This window comes from Diaphorina citri, unplaced genomic scaffold (assembly GCF_000475195.1).
Source record: "Diaphorina citri unplaced genomic scaffold, Diaci psyllid genome assembly version 1.1 scaffold1237, whole genome shotgun sequence".
In the NCBI taxonomy this organism is placed as follows: Eukaryota; Metazoa; Arthropoda; class Insecta; order Hemiptera; family Psyllidae; genus Diaphorina; species Diaphorina citri.
In genome coordinates, this window is record NW_007378666.1 from 35,039 (window position 1) to 41,379 (window position 6,341).

At 37.2% G+C, this 6,341-nt stretch overlaps 1 long non-coding RNA gene across 1 annotated transcript; it reads right to left on the bottom strand.

Annotated features, from left to right (window-relative positions):
- Positions 1 to 4,836: 4,836 nt before the first annotated feature.
- On the bottom strand, positions 4,837 to 5,439 carry LOC113469791. Its single transcript, XR_003393099.1, has 2 exons — positions 5,127 to 5,439; positions 4,837 to 5,071 (listed from the first exon to the last, which is right to left on the bottom strand). It is a non-coding gene; the product is annotated as an uncharacterized LOC113469791 (long non-coding RNA).
- Between the last annotated feature and the right edge of the window lie 902 nt (positions 5,440 to 6,341).

Sequence of the window (6,341 nt, forward strand, 5' to 3'; positions counted from 1 at the left end):
CACCACACCCCCCACACACACACCCCACCCCCCACACACACACAGCACCCACCACACACACACCACACCCATCACAATCCCACCACACACACACACACAAACACCCATCACACACACACACACACAAACACCCATCACACACACACACACACAAACACCCATCACACACACACACACACAAACACCCATCACACACACACACACACAAACACCCATCACACACACACACACACAAACACCCATCACACACACACACACACAAACACCCATCACACACACACACACACAAACACCCATCACACACACACACACACAAACACCCATCACACACACACACACACACACACCCACACACATCACACACCAACCACACACCACACACCACACACACCCACCACACACACATCCATCACACACACACCCATCACACACCACACACACACCCATCACACACCACACACATCCACTACACACATACACACACGGTCGCGCTACGCGCTCCCTGACATGTCTCACAGAGCAGCATAACAGGCATAACTTCGAACCGCCGCCATTTTGAATCAGGTTTGAATGTGAAAATTTCAAGTAGCCTATGTCACCTGGAGTACTTTTCTTAACAACCACAAAAAATTTCATCGAAATCGGTCGAGCGGTTTTCTCGTGAAAAGAGGACAAAAACGGGTGTATTAGGCTATTTTCTTCACGTTTTTGAACCGCCGCCATTTTGAATCAGGATGGAATGTGAAAATTTCAAGTAGTCTATGTCACCCGGAGTACTTTTCTTAACAACCACAAAAAATTTCTTCAAAATCGGTCGAGCCGTTTTCTCGTGAAAAGAGGACAACCAAAGGTCTATTTAGCGTAACAGACAGGCATACACACATACAGACAGACAGACAGACAGACAGACAGAAATTTTTCTAATGTGATTTTTGGAATCGTGGATGCATAAGGAGTAAGAATAACTAAAAATTTCACGATTCTAAGCAATGTACAGACAAATCTACAATTTTATTTATATAGATTTGGTACCTAAATTTCTAGAATAATTTTCAGTTCTTATATTTGTAAAGTTAAGCAGCGTTCGATTCCCACCCGGGGCGTATTTTTATCTTGAACAGATATTTTTATCTCGTTCTCGGAAAACTTGCCTTTCTTTCTTCTCTTCGCTCTATTCAACCTCTGTTTTTTACTTTCTGTTTTTAAGTGGGAATCGATGTCTGGTCTTTTTTAGTGAAAAAAAAAGCTCTAACCACTAATTAAAAGCCGCTTTCTTGTTTCCGTGTGCCATAGTTTTCAACATATCTCCAGTGCAATGCATTTAGTTTACGTAGTAGATTGTAGTTATTGCGATTCTATGTACATTAGATTTTTGGTCTAGCGTATTTTTTCATTTTTATATAACCCATGTTTAATTTTATGTTCACAAAATGTAAAATTCTTATTACTTTAATACTGGATTTCACCAATGACTATGCGATTCTATGTATATTAGATTTTTGGTCTAGCGTAATTTTTCATTTTTATAAAACCCGTGTTTAATTTTATGTTCACAAAATGTAAAATTCTTATCACTTTAATACTGGATTTCACCAATGACTTAATGCGAGATTTCACTACTGGGAGAATTTTTAATGATCCAAAAAGAAGTTTTTGATAATCCAAAAGGGAGTTTTTAAAAACTCATCTTTCTTGGATCATTAAAAACACCAATGACTTAATGCGAGATTTCACTATTGGGAGAATTTTTAATGATCCAAAAAGAAGTTTTTGATAATCCAAAAGGGAGTTTTTAAAAACTCATCTTTCTTGGATCATTAAAAACTCCTTTTTGGATAATTGAAAATTCTCCCATTAGTGAAATCTCTCGTTAAGTCATTGGTGAAATCCACCATTATTATTGTTTTTGCAAGTGCCTTGAAACGTTTGTTTGACTCCTGTGTGATTCTAAACTATTCAATAGCTTTATTCCATACTAGAATTTTGCTAAATAAACCTTATTTAAATCAATATTGTACATATGCGTTGTTTTTTTTATTATTATTTGGTCCACCCTAGTTAACTTTGAAGGTAGTGCGCCCGCCTTATAAGCGCTTGGTCGCGAGTTCAATTCCCGCCCGGGGAGGACTTTATCCTAAACAGATAAGGTTTGTTCTCGGAAGGGCTGGGTTATTGTACATATGCGTTGTTATTTATTATTATTTGGTCCACCCTAGTTAACTTGGAGGGTAGTGCGCCTGCCTTATAAGCGCTTGGTCGCGAGTTCAATTCCCGCCCGGGGAGGACTTTATCCTAAACAGATAAGGTTTGTTCTCATATTGTACATATGCGTTGTTTTTTTATTATTATTTGGTCCACCCTAGTTAACTTGGAAGGTAGTGCGCCTGCCTTATAAGCGCTTGGTCGCGAGTTCAATTCCCGCCCGGGGAGGACTTTATCCTAAACAGATAAGGTTTGTTCTCGGAAGGGCTGGGTTTCTCCTATCCTGTCATCCTTCTCTCTTCGCTATCAGAACGATAAAACTTCTCAGTTACACGATGTTAAAGTTCCCTCTTCTCTCTCTTTTTTTTAGAAAGAACATCGCGCTTAGCTAAGTCTGTTGCCAAACGAAGGGTAAAACCCCCCCTCATCAAAAACCTTGGCAGTGACGTTAAAATAAACCAAAATCCCTCTAAAGAAGAAGAAAAAAAAATTAAAGAAAGAGCTTTCATTTTTATTATAGAAATATAATTTATTATGTACTGGTAATTCACATTCACATATTTTTATGTACAAAATTTCATGAATAACTAAAAATAGAGACAAAAATACCTATGAATCCTATGATGATCAATTCATTACTTTAAATCTTACAGATTAAAAAAAAAAGTGTAAAAAAATAGGAAAGGAAAGAGGAGGAGCTTACAAACTACAGAGCAGTAAAGGAGATAAATATTAAAGACGTGTAGAGTGAGTTATGAAAACGAACTACTCTTGCAAACTACTCAGTAAATGAGTCAACTCCCCTAACTAGGGAGTTGAAAAGTGAGTTACAAGCAAGGAGGTTACAAGGTTTAGGATTTGACTCATTGACTGAGTAGTCTACTAAAAAGAGTAGTTCCTTTTTTTAACTCACTCACTCTTCACATATCTCAAGAAAAATAAAAGAGTCACGAAAACTGTACAGATGAAAAGAAGACAAAAATAAGTGGGGTAGGCAAATCAAAAAGAAATGGCCAGAGAAAAACTCGAAAATCAAACAATTTTAAGCAATTTGATTGGCTAAACAATTTGAAATCCAACCAATCAGATTGCCAAGGAAACGAGTTAATCATAATTTAATCTCTGGGGGGCCTGGGCTAAAAGTGTCAAAATTCATAATCAATTTAACATGTTTTTTTTTTTTTTTTTTTTTTTTTTTTATTTTGTTTTGTTAAAAAACTAATTTCCTTATCAAGGGATGGGTGTGTAACTACAGGGACACTCTGTATATCGATATGTTTGTATCATCAGGAAGACGCACACGACTTGGGCGTGGCCTATGTGGAATTCGTACTTTACTCGGGTAACATAAATATTTTTTCTCCAGCTAAATTTTTCCTAAATATTTTTCATTGTAAAAAAATCCATAATTTATTACAAATAAATGATATCTTTTTTTTTTTTCCAGCGGATTCCAACGACTACCTGTTCGTGTCCTGTGGTAACGACGCCCTCATCAAGGTGTGGTCCATGCATGTCCTCTCCGAGCTCAAAGTCCACTGTACCCACCTGAGGACATTGCGTGGACACGGTGGTGACGTCACATGTGTGAAATATATACGCGACAATATCATCGTTTCCTCGAGTGTGGACAAGACACTCCGATTTTGGAATCAGGTAATATCCGAGCTCAAAGTCCAATGTACACATTTGAGGACAAAGTACAGTTATTTTTGGTTTGCTAACGACGTAGGATTAAAAAAAAGTGGGTTTGATTCCCGCCTGGGTTGAATTATTGGGACGGACGGCTAGCTTTCTCCTATCCCGTCCTTCTCTCTTCGATATCAGGACGATAAGAATTTCTCAACAGACCAAAAATAGTTCTAGAACGCACCTAAAATTTACCCATTGTCAAATAAACACTCTTTCGTCTTTCTGACAATGGACTATCAAATAGAAACTTTTATACAACAAAAAACGAGGTTTCTTCAATATTAAATGAAAACTGATGGCAACCGCCCGGAATTTACTCGAAACTCCAAGGCAGAGAAAAATTTTCAGTGACTCAGTTAAATGAGCCACATAGGAAGGACTAATCACAAATGATATAAACAGAACAAAGTACACTGTACCCACCTGAGGACATTGCGTGGACACGGTGGTGACGTGACGTGTGTGAAATATGTACGCGACAATATCATCGTGTCCTCGAGTGTGGACAAGACACTCCGATTTTGGAATCAGGTAATATCCGAGCTCAAAGTCCAATGTACTATTAAATAATTTCATAACTGTCCTTATGGGACTCTTGACACAGAATTTTGAATACAAAAAATTAAAAATCTACGTATAAAAATTGATCACTGCAAACAACTTTAGACAAACTGTTTAGTTTTTTAGGTAATCAAACATAGATATTACCTACTAAGTATTGCTTCTATTAAGGAAATTAGGGATTTGAGGGGGAAATAAATAAAATCTACGTATAAAAATTGATCACTGCAAACAACTTTAGACAAACTGTTTAGTTTTTTAGGTAATCAAACATGGATATTACCTACTAAGTATTGCTTCTATTAAGGAAATTAGGGATTTGAGGGGGAAAGTTGGTTGAAAATTTTAAACCTAGTAAAACATAAAACCATGTCCACATATGTTGTCGACTCAGTAAGGTAGGAAAAAAAATCAATACCTATTGTGTATTAGAGAAAAATGTTTATCCCCCCTCAAGAAAAAAAAAAATAAATAAATAAATACAAAGAAAAGGTTAAACAAAGCTCTTGTCTACATTTCACATGAGTTGTTTCATTCCTGACCCTTTATGACTTGACCCGGACTCGAACCACCAACCTCAAGATCCGAACTCTAGCACTACACTACTGAGGTTGACCTAGTAATAAATAATAGGTGAAAGATCACATGGTCATAGGAGGAAACGGGTTGACCTAGTAATTAATAATTAATAGGTGAAAGATCACATGGTCTTAGGAGGAAAAGACATGGGTTCAGGGATGACACAGCTAATAAATTTAGAAAAACAAAGGTTTAAATCCACAGATTAGGAGATCAATAATAAAAAAAAGTTAGGTAGTTAAAAAATAATCATATTACAAAAAACAATCTCTGTTTTTTTCCTTCGTTGACCAAGTAAAACATAATGTCGTTTTGAGTTTTTGGCGTCCGCACGCCAAACTAATCTCAATTCACTTTCCCCTATTAAGCGGAATCCCTCAGTTGAACAGCTAGGCAGACCACTTTTCAAGAAATAAAAAAAATAAATACAAAGAAAAGGTTAAACAAAGCTCTTGTCTACATTTCACATGAGTTGTTTCATCCCTGACCCTTTATGACTCGACCCACCAACCTCAAGATCCGAACTCTAGCACTACACCACTGAGGTTGACTTAATAATTAATAGGTGAAAGATCACATGGTCTTAGGAGGAAAAGACATAGGTTTAGGGATGACACAGCTATTAAATTTAGAAAAACAAAGGTTTAAATCCACAGATTAGGAGATCAATAATAATAATAAAAAAAGTTAGGTAGTTAAAAAATAATCATATTACAAAAAACAATCTCTGTTTTTTCCCTTCGTTCACCAAGTAAAACATAATGTCGTTTTGATTTTTTTGGCGTCCGCACGCCAAACTAATCTCAATTCACTTTCCCCTATTAAGCGGAATCCCTCAGTTGAACAGCTAGGCAGACCACTTTGTTTTTGGCGTCCGCACGCCAAACTAATCTCAATTCACTTTCCCCTATAAAGCGGAATCCCTCAGTTGAACAGCTAGGCAGACCACTTTTCGGCCGAATTCCTGGCACCTTTACTTAGACGTATTGGTATAACCCACTTTTCCGAGAAAGGGGGAATAGTTTTTCAACAGAATTCCTCAAATGAACAGCTGGGGAAACCTCTTTTTCAGCAGAATTCTTGACATGAAAACACTGGAGTACGTATTGCAGAATTCCTCATATGAAGCCCAGTTTCAGCGAAATTCCCGAGATATTGGACTTCTTCTCAGCAGAATTTCTCAGAAGAAGGGGACGTATTGGTATAACCCACTTTTCCGAGAGAGGGGGACTAGTTTTTCAACAGAATTCCTCAAATGAACAGCTAGGGAAACCTCTTTTTCAGCAGAATTCTTGACATAAAAACAC